The sequence below is a fragment of the Musa acuminata genome, chromosome BXJ1-6 (genome assembly GCF_036884655.1).
Source record: "Musa acuminata AAA Group cultivar baxijiao chromosome BXJ1-6, Cavendish_Baxijiao_AAA, whole genome shotgun sequence".
NCBI classification, from domain to species: Eukaryota; Viridiplantae; Streptophyta; class Magnoliopsida; order Zingiberales; family Musaceae; genus Musa; species Musa acuminata.
This window is the reverse complement of record NC_088332.1, coordinates 13,514,878-13,538,842: the sequence shown is the minus strand read 5'-3', so window position 1 is coordinate 13,538,842 and position 23,965 is coordinate 13,514,878. Positions and strand designations below refer to the sequence as shown.

Below are 23,965 nucleotides of genomic sequence, written 5' to 3'. Positions count from 1 at the left end.
CAGTTATTATGCCCTTCATACAAAGTTGTAGAAGTGGTGACTCGTGCTGGCTCCTCAACCAAGTAGAGCCGATGTGTCAAATTGACACGGTGCTACGTGGAGTTGACGCCATTTCATTTTTACCATAACACATGTCCCCCACTTCTTGAGCAAAGGAGCATAGGAGGAATATGATTGGGAAGTATTGTTCAATTGGTATCCGTTGTCAACATTGTGGTGGGTGCGCGATGGGTCAACATGACCAAGCGTGGTGGGGGTGCAATGGGTTGACATGGCAAGGCACGGTGGCATATGATGGGTTGATACGGTCGGGCACAGTTGCGCACGATGAGTCGACAAGGTTAGCACGATGGTTCATGTTGGGCCAACATAATCGGGTGCAATGGGCATTCCTCGGTTGGCATGAGAATCCAAGCGATCACACACTTTATCGTGATTTGACAATTAATCATGCATTGTAACCGCCTGCATTTCTATTGATGTGGTCGAATCTTGCACCTCGAAGTTACAATTGTATCGACCATGCGCTCAAAGAAGGGAAAGGGCAAGGGCAAACAAGGTAAAGCAAAGGTTGCTAAGAAAGACCCAACAAAGGACAAAGGCTAGTGCTTCCACTGTGGTAAAGATGGGCACTGGAAGAGAAACTGCAAAGAGTACCTTGCAGAAAGGGCGAAACAAAAGCTTGATGAAGCTTCAGGTACATTCATGATCAGTCTCCATTTGTCAGACTCTTATGATAACACATGGGTATTAGATACCGGTAGTGCTTATCATATATGCAATTCGTTGCAGGTTCTGGCAAGGCCTAGGAGACTAGAGAGAGGCGAGATGGACCTAAAGATGGGTAATGGAGCAAAAGTTGCTGTATTAGCTGTTGGCGAGGTAGCTCTACATCTGCCTAGTGGAGCTTTTATTGCATTAGATGCATGTTATTTTGTTCCTTCTATTATCAAAAACATTATTTCCATTTCATGTTTAACAGTTAGTGGATATAAATTTGTTTTTGAGAACAATGGTTGTTCGATATTATTAGATGATAAGATCATCACGAAAGGAACATTGCATAATGGTTTATTTATGTTAGACACCACTCCACATATCATGAATGTAAATGTGTCCAAAAGGAAACGAGATGAGTTGAACAATGCATACCTGTGGCATTGTAGGCTAGGTCACATCCATGAAAGAAGGATTCAAAAGTTGCTAAATGATGGATATCTAGATCCATTCGACTATGTGTCATATGCAACTTGTGAGCCTTGCATTCGTGGAAAACTGACCAACTCTCCATTTAGTGGAACTGGAGAGAGAGCCACTGAGTTGTTGGAACTCATACATAGTGATGTATGTGGACCCATGTCAACTCATACCATTGGAGGTTACTCCTACTTCATTACATTTACTGATGATTTCTCAAGGTATGGATATGTGTACTTAATGAAGTACAAGTCCGAGGCCTTTTGAGAAATTCAGAGAGTATAAGAATGAGGTGGAGAACCAGACTGGAAAGAGTATCAAAACTCTTCAATCAGATCGAGGAGGTGAGTACTTAAGTACAGAGTTTACTCACTTCCTCAAGGACCATGGGATATTATCCCAATGGACACCTCCTTATACACCTCAGCTCAATGGTGTCTCTGAAAGGAGAAATCGTACATTATTAGATATGGTACGGTCCATGATGAGTTTCGCTGACCTACCCATCTCATTCTGGGGATATGCCCTAGAAACCGCAGCTTACCTTCTGAACAGAGTTCCAACTAAGTCGGTAGTGTCTACACCATATGAGATATGGAAAGGGAAGAAGCCTGATCTTAAGGTTGTTAAGATTTGGGGCTGTTCTGCCCATGTTAAAAGACACAACCCCGATAAGTTAGAATCAAGGACAGAGCGATGCAAATTTGTGGGATACCCCAAGGAAACTTGTGGGTATTATTTCTATCATCTCGAGGACCAAAAGGTCTTTGTAGCTAAGAGAGCAGTGTTCCTTGAGAAGGAACACATTCTTGGCGGAGACAGTGGGAGAATGATAGAGTTGAGCGAAGTTAGGGAACCAAGCTCAAGCACCACTCTACAGCCCGAGTCTGTTCAGGTACCTAATACACAAGTATCAACTTTACGCAGGTCTGATAGAGTATCCCATCCTCCTGAGAGATATGTGGGACATATTAGAGCAGAGGATGTAGAGGATATTGATCCTCAGACCTACGAGGAGGCTATTATGAGTATAGACTCCGGGAAGTGGAAAGAAGCCATGAATTCTGAGATGGATTCTATGTACTCCAATAAGGTTTGGAACCTAGTTGATGCACCCGAAGGTATTGTACCCATCGGTTGCAAGTGGATCTTTAAGAAAAAGATCGGAGTAGATGGAAAGGTAGAGACCTATAAAGCAAGGCTAGTGGCTAAGGGGTATCGTCAAAGGCAAGGTGTTGACTACGACGAAACTTTCTCACCCGTAGCAATGCTAAAATCCATCAGAATTCTATTGGCTATTGCAGCACACTATGATTATGAGATCTGGCAGATGGATGTGAAAACCGCATTCCTCAACGGGAACCTGGAGGAGGAGGTATATATGATGCAACCTGAGGGATTCGTGTCCAAGAACTGCCCAGATAAGGTGTGTAGATTGCTTAGATCCATTTATGGACTAAAGCAAGCTTCCCGAAGTTGGAACATAAGATTTGATGAGGCAATCAGATCTTATGACTTCGTTAAGAATGAAGATGAGCCTTGTGTATACAGAAAGGTAAGTGGGAGCGCTATCACCTTTTTGGTGTTATATGTGGATGACATCCTCATCATTGGGAATGACATAGGAATGCTATCCACAGTAAAGGCTTGGTTATCTAGACACTTCTCCATGAAGGACTTAGGAGAAGCATCTTATATCTTGGGGATTAGAATCTATAGAGATAGATCCAAAAGGATGCTTGGCTTGTCCCAGTCCAGGTACATAGAAACCATTGTCAAAAGGTATGGAAAATTCCAAAGGGCAAACATAAATATGATACCTTATGCTTCAGCAATAGGGTCTATCATGTATGCCATGCTATGTACTAGGCCTGATATAGCGCATGCTCTGAGTGTCACGAGCAGGTATTAGGCGGATCCAGGCTTGGAGCACTGGAAAGCAGTAAAGTGTATCCTTAAGTACTTGAGAAGGACTAAGGATCTTTTACTAGTATATGGAGGTAATAGCCTTAAGGTTGAAGGCTACACTGACTCAAGTTTTCAGTCTGATGTCGATGATAGCAAGTCGAATTCAGGGTATGTGTACACCTTGAATGGAGGAGCAGTGTGCTGGAAGAGTTCCAAGCAAGATACCACTGCTGACTCGACCACAGAGGCGGAGTATATTGCTGCATCAGATGCAGCAAAGGAGGGAGTCTGGGTGAAGATGTTCATCACAGATTTGGGAGTCGTTCCGAATAGCGAGAAGTCGACTTCCTTATATTGCGACAACTATGGGGCGATTACTCAAATAAGGGAACCCGGGTCTCATCAGAAGTGTTCTGAGGAGGTTCCAGCTTATCAGAGAGATCGTAACCCGAGGAGATGTAGCAGTGGAAAGAGTTCCATCCGAAGATAACATTGTAGATCCATGGACAAAGCCGTTGTCTCAGATTGTCTTTGAGCGTCACAGGGGTCTGATGGGGATCAGACACATAGGTGATTGGCTTTAGGTCAAGTGGGAGATTGCTAGTCATAGGTGCCCAGCAAGCCAATCACGTGAGTGATGGCACGTGTGACTTGATACAGAATCTTTTTGCTTATTATATTTTGGCGTATATCACTTTATAACTATTGCATAAATGCATATATATTGTGATGTCCTTGGATTTGTGCAATGGGAATCGGATCGTGATGAGATCACGATAATGAGATCGATTCACCTTTAAACACATATCCTAAATAATCCCGGTCATAGGTTACTCGAGAGGGACATCGTGATAACCGGATAGACTGGTGTGCTGTATACCCGTCCATATGATGGATGCAGCTGGTCTCATAGCTGCTCGTGTAGGGACACTAGGGATACAGTACAGGTGCTCATTGGAGAATGAGTTCACTGATTGATCCGCTTACGGAATGCTGGATGGTTGATGATGCCTTATTGTCAGACAACGATTCCGTAGTCCTAGTGGTGTATCTGGTTCTTAGACTTGAGACACCAAGGATGTCCTGTATGAGTGCTCCACTCTTTGATACCAGACTTATAGGTTTAGCTGTTCCCAGATCTAGTACAGCTGGTCATTGGGAGTGGTAGTCGACCTTACGAGGGCTATTGAGTGTCGATAGAGGATCATCCACTCTCGGTATCATGAGAGGAATATCCCATGTGATCTTGCTCAGACAAATCCCTGGCCAGGGTCATTCGGGTTGAGAGAGAAAGAGTTCTCCGGGAGAATCCGATTAGAGCGAGACTCGAGTAGAAACCGTATGGGTCTGACAGCACCATGCTCGATATACGGTCTCTGGGATATTAGATGGATGAGGGACTATAGGTACATGGTAACTGAGGACAGACAGGTCCAATGGATTGGATTCCCCTGTATCGTCTAGGGACTACGGCGTAGTGGCCTAGTACTTCCGTAGTCGATGAGTCGAGTGAATTATTACAGAGATAATAATTCACTCAGTCAGAAGGAGTTCTGACAGGTATGACTCACGGCCAGCTCGATATTGGGCCTAGAGGGTCACACACATATGGTAGGCATTGCGATGAGTAGAGGTTCGGATATGAGATATCCGACGGAGCCCTTGTCTTATTGGATGCAGATCCAATACCCACTAGGGAAAAGACTCATTAGGGTTTTGACACGGGATCTCTATAAATAGGAGGGATTCACAGCCTCATAGGCTAGAGTCTTTGCTTGCCCTTCCTATTCTCCTCTCCCTCTCCACCTCAGAGTAGGCCTGGAGTTTTGAGGAGCGTCGTCGCAACCCTGCTGTGTGGATCACCGCTAGAGAGGAGGACGCTTGACCTCCTTCACCCTCTCCTAAGGATCTGCAAGGAAACAGGGATATACGATCTCCCTAGGTAACACAATCTCTATACGCAGTTTTGTGTTTTGCGGATTTTTGCGCACCAATCTTCGCACGACGACGAACATCTTTTTGGGAATCGGGGATTTTTGTTTTCTTGTTCTTCCGCTGCGCATATGATGTCGCCCCCTTATGATTTCCCAACAAGGGCATGGTGTACAACTCCCAAGCCATGTCGGGATAAAGCCCTCCGCAGACGAACAAGGTCACATAATCCCCGTCGGCCCATATCCGGTCCCCATGGGACAGGCCACCCCAGCGGGCCACCAGCGGGTTGGAGGCTTCACCCTCCGGGGGGTCTTCCATTGGCCGAACCTCGTAGGGCTCATCCTTCGTGCCCACGGGAAGGCGATAGAGTTCGCGAACGGAGGGCTCTTGAGGGGCCTTCCCCACCCCTCCCCTACTAGGGCCGGCTTCACCCCGCCCAAGGCATCTCCCCGCGTGATCGGCTGGTCCAGTAGCGGTTCCTCTCGACTAGGCCGTTGCCACGTCGGATCCCTTCGCGACAAAGGTCTTTGCCTTCTTCCGAGGTCGACCGGCCTCGATCTCCACCGGTGCATCTTTTGAGTTGAACCTTGACTCCATCGGTGGGCGCAAGGATGAGGCTGACGAAGCTCGCCCCCCGCGCACTGACCTAAGGTTCACTATCTCTGCGAAAACATGGGCATTGATCAATATTCTAAATGATTCATAAAGACCCTAAACTACCCACTACGGGCATACCTCGAGGCATCGGGCTAAGACCCACCTCGATCAGCCATTGCTCGGTCATGTTCCGGACGACTCGGGAGGCGGGAAGAATCTCCTTGAGCTGTCGAAGGTCCCTGTATTCGTCGTCATTCAAAGCTGGGGCGGTGTTATCGTTCATGCGTGCCGCCCATCGGAGCCCGAAATTCCAACCCCTCACACAGCAAATATAAAAGAAACGTCTCTTCCATCCCTTGTTGCTAGAAGGGGCCTCGCTAACCCGGATGCCTGACCGGGCTGACAATAATAACCCCCCGATCCTTGGAAAGCCGAAAGCAAGACAGGAAAAGGGACCGAGTCGGGGTATTGTTGGCATAGTGACACTCCCCCAAGAATGCCACCAGATAGCGCTCAGAGTTCGATGCCATCTGTGACGGAGAAATGCGCCACCAGGAAATGCAGGAGCTAATGATTAGATGCAGAGGGAAACGTAACCCCGCCTTAAGGGCATCCAGGGTTAAGGCGAAACCTTTGGGGACCGGGTCATATGCCCGTTGCCCTGGCTCGCGGGCGAGAAGAACAAAGTCCTTCGGAATGCTGTAGCGCTCCTGGAGGTTGCCCAGCAATGACTCGCTCACTGTGGAGTCAAGGTCGTGCGGCCACATCAGAGTTTCCAGGGCCCAAGCTGCCTTCTCGTTGGAGGACGAGTTGGGGCTCAGCGACGGTGTCTTTTCCCCGATGTTGCTAGAAGGGGAAGGGGAAGAGAGTAAAGTCGAGGAGGAAGGTGAGGCCATCCTTACTGACCTTTAGAAGGTAAGGTAGAAGGGTCGACTGGAACGGAAGCAATGAGGTCCGGAAGGAGCAACGAAACAGATCGCCAGTAAGAGGCATGCGGGAAACCATCTACGCCCTATTTATAGAGAAGATCCCGCCGGTAGCGACCCTTTGTCTCCTGGGGAGTGGGCGACAGCCCATCGTCGCCCTTCCCATGGAGCACGTCGCATCAGACAAGGCAAACATCACCCCACCATAAATGAGGTTTGACGTGGCAGCCAAAGGGTGCGCGGAGCGAATACCGAAGCGTGGTCTTATCGATCCCGACTCTCGAGAGCCAACAACTCCACGTCGAGGGCGTCCCCTAGGCTCCCGCACATATGAAGATTTACTTAGCCACCCCCGTTCACAGATTGCTGCATAACAGATTGCCGCTCTAAGCAGCTCCTCGGATGCATACTTCCCGAGCCCACCTCTGCGCGGTCAGCCCGCCTGAGCTGTGTTCCTCGGATGCATGCTTCCCGAGCCCACCTCTGTGCGGTCAGCCCGCAGACGCATACTTCCCGAGCCCACCTCTGCACGGTCAGCCCGCCTGAGCCGTGTTCCTCGAACGCATGCTTCCCGAGCCCACCTCTGTGCGGTCAGCCTGCCTAAGCCATGTTCCTTGGGCGCATGCTTCCCGAGCCCACCTCTGTGCGGCCAGCCCGCCTGAGCCGTGTTCCTCGGACGCATGCTTTCCGAGCCCACCTTTGCGCGGTCAGCCCGCCTGAGCTGTGTTCCTCGGACGCATGCTTCCCGAGCCCACCTTTGTGCGGACAACCCGCCTGAGCTGTGTTCCTCGGATGCATACTTGAGCCCACCTCTACGCAGTCAGCCCGCCTGAGCTGTGTTCCTCGGATGCATGCTTCCCGAGGCCACCTCTGTGCGGCCAGCCCACCTGAGCCATGTTCCTTGGATGCATACTTCCACGTACCATCTGGAATGTTCTCAACTCCCTGAAGTGCCAAATCAACTCCATTTTGAATTGCCATATGCCGAAGTTGACATTTCTGTCGAATATCTCGATACCCGGCTCTGATACTAGTTTGTTAGAGCTAGCCCCAAAAAATTTATCAAAGGGTAATTTTACCAAACCAACAAAGACAATAAAGCGAAAAGATAAAAGCGACAAGAACATCAGATTTACATGATTCGGTCAATTGACCTACATCCACGGACGAAGGAGGAGCAAATCACTACTATAAAAAATGGGACTATTACAAATACCTTTGGAATATGTTCCAAGGCCATAAAACACCGAAAATTACTGAACAAGAAAAGCCTAAAGAAAACAATTAGATTTTCTTGTGGTGCAGCTGACTTCAAAGTCCAGCCCCTTATTTATAGTTTCAATAGGAGATAACAAGCCTGATTTTTTCGAGGGACTATAGGACTTACCAAACTACCATATTCTGTTGGATACTTCGAATTGATAGGAGGAGAAGGATTTGACCATGAGGAACCAAATGAACAATTAAAAGGGCAGGTTTGACATCTGCATTAATCTCTGCCGGAGTCAAAGATCGATTCATGTTTTAACCACACCTTCTTCCCCTTTCATAACTGCGATGGAATGTTGATGCTGCTACTACAGAGATGGAATCATCATAAACCGACAGCCAGTTTATCGGATATGGAAGATCGCCTGTCATGCAGTTCGTGTATCCTTCACGCTGTAGCTTTCTTCGAGCAAGCTAATCCAAGCGCTACAATAGGATCAGTGCCACCTTGTGCTTTGGTGAGCAGAGTCTCGTGCAGTCCTACAGAGAAGCAGACAACACGGAGAGAGCGGCCGTCCATGGCGTTGATGACATCAATGAGAACTCTATGGTGGCAACTGTTGGAACCGAGAAGGTGAATGCACCTGAAGCCGAAGCCAGAGGAGCATCAGGAAGTATCAAGAGGGATGAACAGGTCCTTCCGACTTCTGCTGAAGAAGCTATCACCAAAGGTTCTTCACATGATAAAGGATCGCCGGAAAAGCTCCGGGGTGCCTGCACTCAGCCTCCTGATAAGTTGTCGAGCACAACATCAGCGACCGTAACGGCGGCAGCTGAATAGGCTGCGATGGTGGTTGGGAGTGTTCTTGGCTGCTGTTACCGTCTCAGAAGGTACTTATACTGCATTTGCCAAACATAAACATTAGTGAGGAAGATGATAAAGCACAAGTCTTATCAGCCATTCTCCAGCATTTACGCTTCTGCTGCATCGCTTCGATCGTTGTCATCCTGTGCAGTGCAGATTAACATAAGAGAAAAAGATTGCCATGCAATTATTAGGAGACAACATAAGATAATTCAATAAATATATAGTATAAAGAAAATTAACACAATCGACAGTTTGGCCGAGTGGTCTAAGGCGCCAGATTTAGGCTCTGGTCCGAAAGGGCGTGAGTTCAAATCCCACAGCTGTCAAAAAAAGTTCTTATAAATATGTTTTATTAATGAAATTTTAATAATATAATAAATAAAAATGATAAAGTGAAACATAGTTGATCATCAAATAAATTTTTTTTATTTGAACACACAATGAGAGTTATCATAATTTTATACATAAAATTTTTTGAAAAAAAAAAGGTTTGCAAAATGAAGCAAAGTTATAACGTTAATCCATCGCAATCAAAGTCTATATCAAACTTACATATTTTTTTTTTCTCTCACTTTATTATTTTTACATTCAACTCAAATTTAGGATGATCTATAATGACAAAAATATTATGATTGTTTGACTATTCTTTTAAAGTAACGATTCTTTATCGTTTAATTAGATCATGTGCCAATGAGATATATACGATTTTATCGTGCATCGATTGTTGTGAGCCGAGATTATCTCGAAAATTTTTTATGATCATTATCGTTCAAGAATAATGATCGATCACCTAAGCTGCTCATAATGATACAAATCAGTAATATTTCTTTGCAGATTCAATCAAAAATATATCATGGTTGATTATGTGAAAAAAATTATAAGAGTTTGCATATCCAAATTTAGGAGGACTTCAAATTCACTAAGTATCCAATAGAATAATTTAAAGCATAGAATTGTCATTGGAAACTGATTATGGACGAGCGTCATTGGCATATCCAATTGAACCCTCTTCACTGGACGAGCGTTGACAGCCAAAAAGGAACTAAACAAAACCTTTACTTGGCTGGTCAATACTCGACTTTTGTTGAGACACTATAGCCCTTCACAACCTTAGATGACTGTGGGGTACTATGTATGCCCGTTGACGACGAGATATGCTAAGCAATTGCTACAAGCAACGAGTGCACATTATACTGTGTTTGGTGCTTTGCGGCTGCAAGGTAGAGGAGACTGAAGAGTCCATGAAAAAGGAGAAATGGATTACAGAGAATGTCGATGCAACATGCAGGATTACAGAGTGTGGTGTATGGTACCCTTTCTTTCTCCAACTCAATCCCTTCCCTTTCCAAAGTACCACCTCGAAAACTCTTATGTTTGTCTAAATTAAATTAACATTGTTAGTGTTAAATTTCGTTAATCAAACTGAAAATAGAGGCAGATCCAATGGAGTCGATGTCAAGACGATCTCTTCCGTAAACAATCTGTCTCGACAATTAAATAATGAAATAATGTGTCACCATCACAGAATAATGTGCTGACAGTTTGGCCGAGTGGTCTAAGTCGCCAGATTTAAGCTTTGGTCCGAAAGGGCGTGGGTTTAAATCCCACAGCTATCAAAAAAAAAAATATTTTTAGATATTTTTTATTAATAAAATTTTAATAATAAAATAAATAAAAATGGTAAAGTAAAATATAGTTGATCATCAAATAATTTTATTTTTATTTTTTATTTTATTTGGACACAATATGAGAGTTATTATAATTTTATACATCAAAATTTTTGAAAAAAAATTTACAAAAGAAAGCATAGTTAAATGTCAAAGTTATAATGTTAATCCATCGGAATCAAAGTCTATATCAAACTTTACAAAAATACTTTTAGACATGTTTTATTAATGAAATTTTAATAATAAAATAAATAAAAAAAGGTAAAGTGAAATATAGTTTATCATCAAATAATTTTATTTTTATTTTTTTATTTTATTTGGACACAATATGAGAGTTATCATAATTTTATACATCAAAATTTTTGAAAAAAAAAATTACAAAAAAAAAACATAGGTAAATGTCAAAGTTATAAAGTTAATCCATCGGAATCAAAGTCTATATCAAACTTACATAGTTTTTTTTCTTATATATATTTTCTCTCACTTTATTATTTTTACATTCAACTCAAATTTAGGATGATCTATAATGAAAAAAATATTATGGTTGTTTGGCTATTCTTCTAAAATAACTATTTTCTATAGTCTAATTAGCATGATTTGATCATGTACTAATAAGATATATACGGTTATCATGCATCGAGTGTTATGAGTTGAGATCAAGAATATTTAATGATTATTATCATTCAGGAATAATGCTCGATCACTTAAGCTCTTCATCTCAATCTAAGTTTTATTCTTTAAATCGAGTCGTCTAAGGCGTCAGATTTAGGTTCTGGTCCGAAAGATCGTGGGTTCAAATTCCACAGCTATAAAAAAAAAAACTTATTTATATTTTTTATTAATGAAACTTTAATAATATAATAAATAAAAATGGTAAAGTGAAACATATTTTATCATCAAATAAATTTTTTTATTTTATTTGGACACACAATGAGAGTTATCATAATTTTATACATAAAATTTTTGGAAAAAAAAAGGTTTGCAAAACGAAGCATAGTTAAATATCAAAGTTATAATGTTAATCCTTTGCCATCAAAGTCTATATCAAACTTACATAGTTCTTTTTTATTTTCTATCACTTTATTATTTTTACATTCAACTCAAATTTAGGATGAACAAAAATATTATGATTGTTTGACTATTCTTTTAAAGTAACGATTCTTTATAGTTTAATTAGCATGATTTGATCATGTGCCAATCAGATATATACGATTATCCAAGAGTGTTATGAGCCGAGATCGAAAGTATTTGATGATCATTATCGTTCAAGAATAACGATCGATCACCTAAGCTGCTCATAATGATACAAATCAGTAATATTTCTTTGCAGATTCAATCAAAAATATATCATGGTTGATTATGGGAAAACAATTATAAGAGTTTGCATATCCAAATTTAGGAGGACTTAAAATTCACTAAGTATCCAATAGAATAATTTAAAGCATAGAATTGTCATTGGAAACTGATGATGGACGAGCGTCATTGGCATATCCAATTGAACCCTCTTCTCACTAGACGAGCGCTGACAGCCAAAAAGGAACTAAACAAAACCTTTACTTGGGCTGGTCAATACTCGACTTTTGTTGAGACACTACAGCCCTTCAAAACCTTAGATGACTTTGGGGTACTTTGTTTGACTGCTGACGACGAGATATGCTAAGCAATTGCTTCAAGCAACGAGTGCACATTATATGTGTTTGGTGCTTTCCAGCTGCAAGGTAGAGGAGACTGAAGAGTCCTTTAAAAAGGAGAAATGGATTACAGAGAATGGCGATGCAACATGCAGGATTACAGAGTGTGGTGTATGGTACCCTTTCTTTCTCCAACTCAACCCCTTCCCATCCCAAAGTAAGTGAAAGACTCGGCCACAATTACTCTCTACCTATGTCGAACTATCGTTTCTATTGCCCACGTGATAGTGCGTGTGCAATGGTCAGTTGTAACCGTTGTCCTTTTTGTCACATATCGGAGGAGGTCATGTGCTGGTGACCACCGACTTACGTGTCTACCAGATGTTGCCGATGTGTCGACCAAGTCTCATTTACATGTCAGTCGAGTGTTATTTGTAGGTTGGCTAGGTGTCACCAATGTGTTGACTATGTTGATCGCATCAGTTAGAATCGGATAGTTATTATGCCCTTCATATAAAGTTGTAGAAGTGGTGACTCGTGCTGGCTCCTCAACCAAGTAGAGCCGATGTGTCAGATTGACACGCTGCCACATGGAGTTGATGTCATGTCATTTTTACTATAACATATGTCCCCCGCTTCTTGTGCAAAGGAGCATAGGGGGAATCTGATTGGGAAGTATTGTTCAATTGGCATCCGTTGTCAACATTGTGGTGGGTGCACGATGGGTGGACCAAGCGTGGTGGGGGCGCAATGGGTTGACATGGCTAGGCACAGTGGCATATGATGGGTTGATATGGTCGAGCATAGTTGCACACGATGAGTCGACAAGGCTAGCACGATGGTTCATGTTGGGCCAACATAATCGGGTGCAATGGGCATTCCTCAGTTGGCATGAGAATCCAAGCGATCACACACCTTATCGTGATTTGACAATTAATCAGGCATCGTAACCGTCTGCATTTCTATTGATGTGGTCGAATCCTGCACCTCGGAGTTGCAATTGTATCGACCATGCGCTCAAAGATATTCGGATAGTGCCACATGTCCCCCTCTCTTTAAGGTTCTTTGAAGATAAGGAATGAGCGGGTAGTGGAAGTATCAAGCTCAACCCCTATAACACATGTTGGCTAAGTGTCACCAATGTGTTAGTCGAGTGTTATTTGTACGTTGGCTAGGTGTCACTAATGTGTTGACTATGTGGATCGCATCAGTTAGAATCGGACAGTTATTATGCCCTTCATACAAAGTTGTAGAAGTGGTGACTCGTGCTGGCTCCTCAACCAAGTAGAGCCGATGTGTCAGATTGACACGGTGCCACGTGGAGTTGACGCCATGTCATTTTTACCATAACACATGCCCCCCACTTCTTGAGCAAAGGAGCATAGGAGGAATCTGATTGGGAAGTATTGTTCAATTGGCATCCGTTGTCAACATTGTGGTGGGTGCACGATGGGTCAACACGACCAAGCGTGGTGGGGGCGCAATGGGTTGACATGGCAAGGCACGGTGGCATATGATGGGTTGATATGGTCGAGCATAGTTGCGCACGATGAGTCGACATGGTTAGCACGATGGTTCATGTTGGGCCAACATAATCGGGTGCAATGGGCATTCCTCGGTTGGCATGAGAATCCAAGCGATCACATACCTTATCGTGATTTGACAATTAATCACGCATCTTAACCGCCTGCATTTCTGTTGACGTGGTCAAATCCTGCACCTCGAAGTTGCAATTGTATCGACCATGCACTCAAAGATATTCGGATAGTGCCACATGTCCCCCTCTTTTTAAGGTTCTTCGAAGATAAGGAATGAGCGAGTAGTGAAAGTATCAAGCTCAACCCCTATAAATAGTGGCCTATGTCGTAAGTCAGACCTCCTCGAACATCAAACTAAGTTCTACCTTTACGTGGAGAGACTGAGTTGCATGATCTTAGCTAAATGAATATGGTTTGCAACATTTAGGTTCCATCAGACACTCCAGTTGAATGTTCAACCAATATATGGCTACCAAGTCGACCAACCTAATTCGATAATCTAGCTTTAATCAGGAAATTTTGTTTGGCTTGGCTAGTGAAATCCAAGACCAGCCAGCCATTGTTCATCCTACTAATCCATGATATTCTTATTATGTTGAGTTTTAAGAGTGTTATGGTACTTTAGCTACTGTGCCCCCTATAATTATTTCAGTAAGTTCATATCATGCAACTTTCTCTATCATCAGTCCTCCGTAATCGACAAGATCATATGCCTTTGCCATGTTCTTGATGAAGTTAGTGATCTTAGGTCATAGAAATGGCTTCAGCTGGAATCACCAGTGGCTAAGACATAACAAAGCCATGGAATTGCAATAAATAATCTGTCACCCACAACGAATCAATATTGCGACAGTTTGGCCGAGTGGTCTAAGGCGCCAGATTTAGGCTCTGGTCCGAAAGGGCGTGGGTTTAAATCCCACAACTATCAAAAAAGATAAAAATATTTTTAGACATGTTTTATTAATGAAAATTTAATAATAAAATAAATAAATAAGGTAAAGTGAAATATAGTTGATCATCAAATAATTTTTTTTTATTTTTTTTATTTTATTTGGACACAATATGAGAGTTATCATAATTTTATACATCAAAATTTTTGAAAAAAAAAAATTACAAAACAAAACATAGGTAAATGTCAAAGTTATAAAGTTAATCCATCGGAATCAAAGTCTATCTCAAACTTACATAGTTTTTTTTCTTATATATATTTTCTCTCACTTTATTATTTTTACATTCAACTCAAATTTAGGATGATCTATAATGACAAAAATATTATGGATGTTTGGCTATTATTCTAAAATAACTATTTTCTATAGTCTAATTAGCATGATTTGATCATGTGCTAATGAGATATATACGGTTATCATGCATCGAGTGTTATGAGCTGAGATCAAGAATATTTAATGATTATTATCGTTTAGGAATAATGCTCGATCACTTAAGCTCTTCATCTTCTTATTCTTTAAATCGAGTTGAAACAAGCATCCATCACAAACATCTCATTCATGTCTGCTTATAAGGATACAAACCAATAATATCTCTTTGCATATTCAATTAAGAATATATCATAGTTGATTATGTGAAAGAAAAAAAAAAAAAGAGTTGGCATATCCGAATTCCTGACCACAAGCATATCAAAATTCCTTAAGTATCTAATAGAATAATTTAATACATAGGATTTTTGACTGATGATATGTCGTAAATTTATACCCATATTTTTCTCTATAGTCCATGACTTGTCTCATGACTTCCAAACATGGAGATTTTTAAGTTAACATCCAGTGTGTCGAAAGTGATAACATGTCAAAGATGCCTGAGAGATGAGATTCAAAAAAGATATCTTATTATTCATATTACAACTTAGCAACAACCAACTATGAGATGAGGCATCGATAACAAACTTTTTTTTGATGCACAAAACTAAAGTTTAATTTTGAATGATATATTATATGCATAAGATATAATCTATCATGGTTAACAATCATGGGTTTTACTCATGGTTGGGTCATGATCTACCACTTCTTGTATGTGGTTTAGGCACACAACAATCTTAGCGTTTATACACATGAACATCAACTTCATAGTATTGATGGGAATATGCATGATGATAACATTGGACTTTCATGTGTTTCTTGCGTGTGGTCGTATGTTTATAGTAATCGACACCACATCTCATTTGTAAGGATTACTTAAAAAAATTAGTCGAATCTAATTTAACATAGTGGAAGAAGAAAATAAAAAAAGAAAGTATATCTTTCATAAATACTTATTACATTTCAAGGATATAAAACATTCCTAAGTTATGCTAAAATAAAATAAGGATATAAAACATTTGTAGGATGAACAATGGCTGGCTGGTCTTGGATTTCACTAGCCAAGCCAAACAAAATTTCCCGATTAAATGTCGGCAACTGACTTCCACATCCTACTAATGAAGTTGTGCCTTCGCCATGATCTTAATGAAGTTAGTGATCTTAGGTCCTCACAGAAATGGCTTCAGCTGGAATCACTAGCTGCTAATACATAACAAAGCCATGAAATGGCAAGAAATAATCTATCATCCACAACGAATCAATATACCGACAGTTTGGCCGAGTGGTCTAAGGCGCCAGATTTAGGCTCTGGTCCGAAAGGGCGTGGGTTCAAATCCCACAGCTGTCAAAAAAAAAAAAGTATTTTTTAAATATGTTTTATTAATAAAATTTTAATAATAAAATAAATAAAAATGGTAAAGTGAAATATAGTCGATCATCAAATTATTTTATTTTTATTTTATTTGGACACAATATGAGAGTTATTATAATTTTATACATCAAAATTTTTGAAAAGAGTTTTACAAAAGGAAGCATAGTTAAATGTCAAAGTTATAAAGTTAATCCATCGGAATCAAAGTCTATATCAAATTACATAATTTTTTTATTTTATTTTCTCTCACTTTATTGTTTTTACGTTCAACTCAAATTTAGGATGATCTATAATGATAAAAATATTGTGGTTCAACTCAAATTTAGGATGATCTATAATGACAAAAATATTGTGATTGTTTGGCTATTCTTCTAAAATAATTATTTTCTATAGTCTAATTAGCATGATTTGACCATGTGCTAATGAGATATATACGATTATCATGCATCGAGTGTTATGAGCTGAGATCGAGAATATTTGATGATCATTATCGTTCGGGAATAATACTCGATCATCTAAACTCTTCATCTCAATCTAAGTCTTATTCTTTAAATCGAGTTGAAACAAGCATTCATCACAAACATCTCGTTCATATATGCTTATAAGGATACAAACCAATAATATCTCTTTACATATTCAATTAAGAATATATCATAGTTGATTATGTGAAAAAAATTATGAGAGTTGGCATATCCGAATTCCTGACCACAAGCATATGAAAATTCCTTAAGTATCTAATAGAACAATTTAATACATAGGATTTTTGAATGATGATAGACTACAAATTTATACCTACATTTTTTTCTATAGTTCATGATTTGTCTCCTGACTTCCAAGGAGATCTTCAAATTGACATCCAATGAGGATACAATTAGAGTTTGTCGAAAGTGATAACATGTGAAAGATTTTTGTACATGGGTGGTTGTACACTTGTGCCATAGAGATGGGATTCAACAAGATATCTTATTATTCATATTACGACTTAGCGACGACCAACTATGAGAGGAGGCATTGATAACAAACCTTTTTTTGATGCACAAAACTAAAGTTTGATTTTGAATGATATATTATATGCATAAGATACAATCTATCATGGTTAACAATCATGGGTTTTACTCATAGTTGGGTTATGATCTACCACTTCTTGTATGTGGTTTAGGCAAACGACAATCTTAGCGTTTATACACATGAACATCAACTTCATGGTATTGATGGGAATATGCATGATGATAACACTAGACTTTCATATGTTTGTTGCGTGTGATCTTATGTTTATATTAATCGACACCACACCTCATATGTAAGGATTAAAAAAAAAACTAGTCGGATCTAATTTAACATAGTGGGAGAGAAAAAAAAAAGTATATCTTTCATAAATACTTATTACATTTCAAGGATATAAAACATTCCTAAGTTATGCTAAAATAAAATAAAACTAAGAGAACAAAAAAAGGAAAAGAATGATTATTTAGTTAGAAGCGGAGAACCCATGGGATATCCGTTTCACCTCGTATGATCCTATATCTTCATGCTGGAGTTTATAGTAATTATGTATGCACATATTGTCTTTGCTATGTTAACTATACTTGGTAAGAGAGATAAAAAGAAGAGAGAGAAAGAGAACGACAACACTTTATAAACAAGAACTTCTTTTTATTAAAATCAATTCTCACCCAAGATAATTTTTTTCACATTGAGTACCATAAATCCCTAACTAATTATAGTAATCAAGAAATGTCTTATGGAAGGTCATATTCAATGTCATCAAAAGTGTTCATGCACTTTTTTTTCTTTTCTTTATTTTTGGGTAAAATCCCTATTCAATGCGATTTTTATATATCTTTCTTTACGATGGATTTTCATAATACAAGAGAATTCTAGTTAAGCATTGATATGCATTAGTTGACATGATGGTGTCCTTGTTGACATCAGTGTCAACATCTATGTCGGCACCAATCGTAATATCGAACTTTATTTCCATATCAAAAACTTTAATACTAGCTTACAATGCTATGAAACTTAGGTCGTATGGAAATAGTTAGTTCTAAAAACTATTTAGCTAAGACTAATACTCTCTCTAGTCTTCTTTACTAAAGAACTAAATTTGATGATTTCTTAAAATATCTAAAACTAACTTAAGCATTGAACTCTAAGGTTTTCATATCGGGTGCTCTCTCTCTCTCTCTCATATCGGGTGCTCTCTCTCTCTCTCTCTCTCTCTACTCTACTCGGGTTTGTCTAAATTAAATTAACATTGTTAGTGTTAATTTGGAATATAACTTGCGACCATCTCGAAAACTCTTTCTTTCTTTCTTTCTTTCATGTACGGTACCCTTTCTTTCTCAAACTCAACCCCTTCCCTTTCCAAAGTACTATCTCGAAAACTCTTATGCTTTTCTAAATTAAATTAACATTGTTAGTGTTAAATTTCATTAATCGAACTGAAAACAGAGAGTAATACCTTTTAGTTTATTAAGTTAGTTAACTAGTTTAACTAGTCGGACAAATTGAACTTGAGAATCATTCGGTCTCTTGAGATGTACTTGACACCCCTTTTTTTATAGTAGAGATTTGGGTCCATTACGTTTGCTTGTTGCATAGCTTATGTAGTAACGAGGTGAAAGACTCGGCCACAATTGCTCTCCACCTGTGCTGAACTACCATTTCCATTGCCCACATGATACTGGGTGTGCAATGGTCAGTCGTAATCGTTATCTTTTTTTGTCACTCGTCGAAAAAGGTTATGTGGTGGTGACCAGCGACTTACGTGTCGACCAAGTCTTTATATCCTTGGAATGTTTTGTTTTATTTTAGCATAACTTTGGAATGTTTTATATCCTTGAAATGTAATAAGAATTTATGAAAGATATACTTTCTTCTTTATGAAAGATAAGGTTATGTGGTGGTGTCGATCAGTATAAACATACGACCACATGCAACAAACACATGAAAGTTCAGTATTATTATCATGCATATTCCCATCAATACCATGAAGTTGATGTTCATGTGTATAAACGCTAAGATTGTTGTGTGCCTAAACTAATACAAGAAATGGTAGATCATGACCCAACCATGAGTAAAACCCATGGTTGTTAACCATGATAGATTGTATCTTATGCATACAATATATCATTCAAAATCAATATATCATTCAAAATCAAACTTTAGTTTTATGCATAAAAAAAAAGTTTGTTATCAATGCCTCCTCTCATAGTTGATTGTCCCTAAGTCGAAATATGAATAATAAAATATCTTTGTTGAATCTCATCTCTTAGGCAGAAGTGCAGAAGTGTACAACCACCCATGTACAAAAATCTTTCACATGTTATCACTTTCAACAAACTTTAATTGTATCCTCATTGGATGTCAATTTGAAGATCTCCATGTTTGGAAGTCAGGAGACAAGTCATGGACTATAGAAAAAAATATGGGTATAAATTTACAGTCTATCATCAACGGACAATCCTATGTATTAAATTATTCTATTATATACTTAAGGAATTTTTGTATGCTTGTGGTCAGGAATTCGGATATGCCAACTCTTTTTTTTTTTTTCACATAATCAACTATGATATATTCTTAATTGAATATGCAAAGAGATATTATTGACTTATATCCTAATAAGCAGATGTTTGTGATGGATACTTGTTTCGACTCGATTTAAAAAATAAGACTTAAATTAAGATGAAAAGCTTAGGTGATCGAGCATTATTTCTGAACAATAATGATCATCAAATATTTTCGATCTCAGCTCATAACACTCGATGCATGATAACCATATATATCTCATTAGCATATGGTCAAATCATGCTAATTAGACTATAAAAAATAGTTATTTTAGAAGAATAGTCAAATAACCATAATATTTTTGTCATTATAGATCATCCTAAATTTGAGTTGAATGTAAAAACAAGAAAGTGAGAGAAAATATTAAAAAAAAATAAGATATAGACTTTGTTAACTTTATAACTTTGACATTTAACTATGCTTCCTTTTGTAAAAAAATTTTTCAAAAATTTTGATGTATAAAATTATGATAACTCCCATATTATGTCCAAATAAAATAAAAAAATAAAAAAAAAATAATTTGATGATCAACTATTTTTCACTTTACCATTTTTATTTAATTAATAAAACATATTTAAAAGCACTTTTTTTTTTTACAGTTGTGAGATTTAAAACCACGCCTTTTCGGACCATAGCCTAAATTTGACGCCTTAGATCACTCGGCCAAACTGTCAGCATATCTTGTTGAATCTCATCTCTCTGGCACAAGTGTACAACCACTCATGTACAAAAATCTTTCACATGTTATCATTTTCGATAAACTCTAATTGTATCCTCATTGGATGTCAATTTGAAGATCTCCATGTTTGGAAGTCAGGAGACACATCATGGACTATAGAAAAAAATGTGGGTATAAATTTACGGTCTATCATCAGTGGACAATCCTATGTATTAAATTATTCTATTAGATACTCGAGGAATTTTCATATGCTTATGGTCATGAATTCATATATGCCAACTCTTTTTTTTTCACATAATCAACTATGATATATTCTTAATTAAATATGCAAAGAGATATTATTGGTTTATATCCTAGTAAGCAGACATGAACGAGATGTTTGTGATGGATACTTGTTTCGACTCGATTTAAAGAATAAGACTTAGATTGAGATGAAGAGCTTAAGTGATCGAGCATTATTCCTGAACGATAATGATCATCAAATATTCTTGATCTCAGCTCATAACACTCGATGCATGATAACCATATATATCTCATTAGCATATGGTCAAATCATGCTAATTAGACTATAAAAAATAGTTATTTTAGAAGAATAGTCAAATAACCATAATATTTTTGTCATTATAGATCATCCTAAATTTGAGTTGAATGTAAAATCAAGAAAGTGAGAGAAAATATTAAAAAAAAAAAAGATATAGACTTTGTTAACTTTATAACTTTGACATTTAACTATGCTTCCTTTTGTAAATTTTTTTTTTCAAAAATTTTGATGTATAAAATTATGATAACTCTCATATTATGTCCAAATAAAATAAAAAAATAAAAATAAAATAATTTGATGATCAACTATTTTTCAATTTACCATTTTTATTTAATTAATAAAACATATTTAAAAGCACTTTTTTTTTTTTTGACAGTTGTGAGATTTAAAACCACGCCTTTTCGGACCAGAGCCTAAATCTGACGCCTTAGATCACTCGGCCAAACTGTCAGCATATCTTGTTGAATCTCATCTCTCTGGCACAAGTGTACAACCACTCATGTACAAAAATCTTTCACAATGTTATCATTTTCGATAAACTCTAATTGTATCCTCATTGGATGTCAATTTGAAGATCTCCATGTTTGGAAGTCAGGAGACACATCATGGACTATAGAAAAAAATGTGGGTATAAATTTACGGTCTATCATTAGTGGACAATCCTATGTATTAAATTATTCTATTAGATACTCGAGGAATTTTCATATTCTTATGGTCATGAATTCAGATATGCCAACTCTTTTTTTTTCACATAATCAACTATGATATATTCTTAATTAAATATGCAAAGAGATATTATTGGTTTATATCCTAGTAAGCAGACATGAATGAGATGTTTGTGATGGATACTTGTTTCGACTCGATTTAAAGAATAAGACTTAGATTGAGATGAAGAGCTTAGGTGATCGAGCATTATTCCTGAACGATAATGATCATCAAATATTCTTGATCTCAGCTCATAACACTCGATGCATGATAACCATATATATCTCATTAGCATATGGTCAAATCATGCTAATTAGACTATAAAAAATAGTTATTTTAGAAGAATAGTCAAATAACCATAATATTTTTGTCATTATAGATCATCCTAAATTTGAGTTGAACGTAAAAACAAGAAAGTGAGAGAAAATATTAAAAAAAAATAAGATATAGACTTTGTTAACTTTATAACTTTGACATTTAACTATGCTTCCTTTTGTAAATTTTTTTTTCAAAAATTTTGATCTATAAAATTATGATAACTCTCATATTATGTCCAAATAAAATAAAAAAATAAAAATAAAATAATTTGATGATCAACTATTTTTCACTTTACCATTTTTATTTAATTAATAAAACATATTTAAAAGCACTTTTTTTTTTTTTGACAGTTGTGAGATTTAAAACCACGCCTTTTCGGACCAGAGCCTAAATCTGACGCCTTAGATCACTCGGCCAAACTGTCAGCATATCTTGTTGAATCTCATCTCTCTAGCACAAGTGTACAACCACTCATGTACAAAAATCTTTCACATATTATCATTTTCGATAAACTCTAATTGTATCCTCATTGGATGTCAATTTGAAGATCTCCATGTTTGGAAGTCAGGAGACACATCATGGACTATAGAAAAAAATGTGGGTATAAATTTACGGTCTATCATCCGTGGACAATCCTATGTATTAAATTATTCTATTAGATACTCGAGGAATTTTCATATTCTTATGGTCATGAATTCAGATATGCCAACTCTTTTTTTTTCACATAATCAACTATGATATATTCTTAATTAAATATGCAAAGAGATATTATTGGTTTATATCCTAGTAAGCAGACATGAATGAGATGTTTGTGATGGATACTTGTTTCGACTCGATTTAAAGAATAAGACTTAGATTGAGATGAAGAGCTTAGGTGATCGAGCATTATTCCTGAACGATAATGATCATCAAATATTCTTGATCTCAGCTCATAACACTCGATGCATGATAACCATATATATCTCATTAGCATATGGTCAAATCATGCTAATTAGACTATAAAAAATAGTTATTTTAGAAGAATAGTCAAATAACCATAATATTTTTGTCATTATAGATCATCCTAAATTTGAGTTGAATGTAAAAACAAGAAAGTGAGAGAAAATATTAAAAAAAAATAAGATATAGACTTTGTTAACTTTATAACTTTGACATTTAACTATGCTTCCTTTTGTAAATTTTTTTTTTCAAAAATTTTGATGTATAAAATTATGATAACTCTCATATTATGTCCAAATAAAAAAAAAAAATAAAAATAAAATAATTTGATGATCAACTATTTTTCAATTTACCATTTTTATTTAATTAATAAAACATATTTAAAAGCACTTTTTTTTTTTTTGACAGTTGTGAGATTTAAAACCACGCCTTTTCGGACCAGAGCCTAAATCTGACGCCTTAGATCACTCGGCCAAACTGTCAGCATATCTTGTTGAATCTCATCTCTCTGGCACAAGTGTACAACCACTCATGTACAAAAATCTTTCACAATGTTATCATTTTCGATAAACTCTAATTGTATCCTCGTTGGATGTCAATTTGAAGATCTCCATGTTTGGAAGTCAGGAGACACATCATGGACTATAGAAAAAAATGTGGGTATAAATTTACGGTCTATCATTAGTGGACAATCCTATGTATTAAATTATTCTATTAGATACTCGAGGAATTTTCATATGCTTATGGTCATGAAATCAGATATGCCAACTCTTTTTTTTTCACATAATCAACTATGATATATTCTTAATTAAATATGCAAAGAGATATTATTGGTTTATATCCTAGTAAGCATACATGAATGAGATGTTTGTGATGGATACTTGTTTCGACTCGATTTAAAGAATAAGACTTAGATTGAGATGAAGAGCTTAGGTGATCGAGCATTATTCCTGAACGATAATGATCATCAAATATTCTTGATCTCAGCTCATAACACTCGATGCATGATAACCATATATATCTCATTAGCATATGGTCAAATCATGCTAATTAGA

General features: G+C 37.8%; 3 non-coding genes across 3 annotated transcripts; all 3 read left to right on the top strand.

The window, feature by feature from the left end:
• Positions 1 to 8,886: 8,886 nt before the first annotated feature.
• Positions 8,887 to 8,966, top strand: TRNAL-UAG (transfer RNA leucine (anticodon UAG)). Its single transcript has one exon. It is a non-coding gene; the product is annotated as a tRNA-Leu (tRNA).
• Positions 8,967 to 14,324: 5,358 nt separating this feature from the next.
• On the top strand, positions 14,325 to 14,404 carry TRNAL-UAG (transfer RNA leucine (anticodon UAG)). The gene has a single exon. It is a non-coding gene; the product is annotated as a tRNA-Leu (tRNA).
• A 1,653-nt stretch (positions 14,405 to 16,057) lies between these two features.
• Positions 16,058 to 16,137, top strand: TRNAL-UAG (transfer RNA leucine (anticodon UAG)). Its single transcript has one exon. It is a non-coding gene; the product is annotated as a tRNA-Leu (tRNA).
• Positions 16,138 to 23,965: the final 7,828 nt, after the last annotated feature.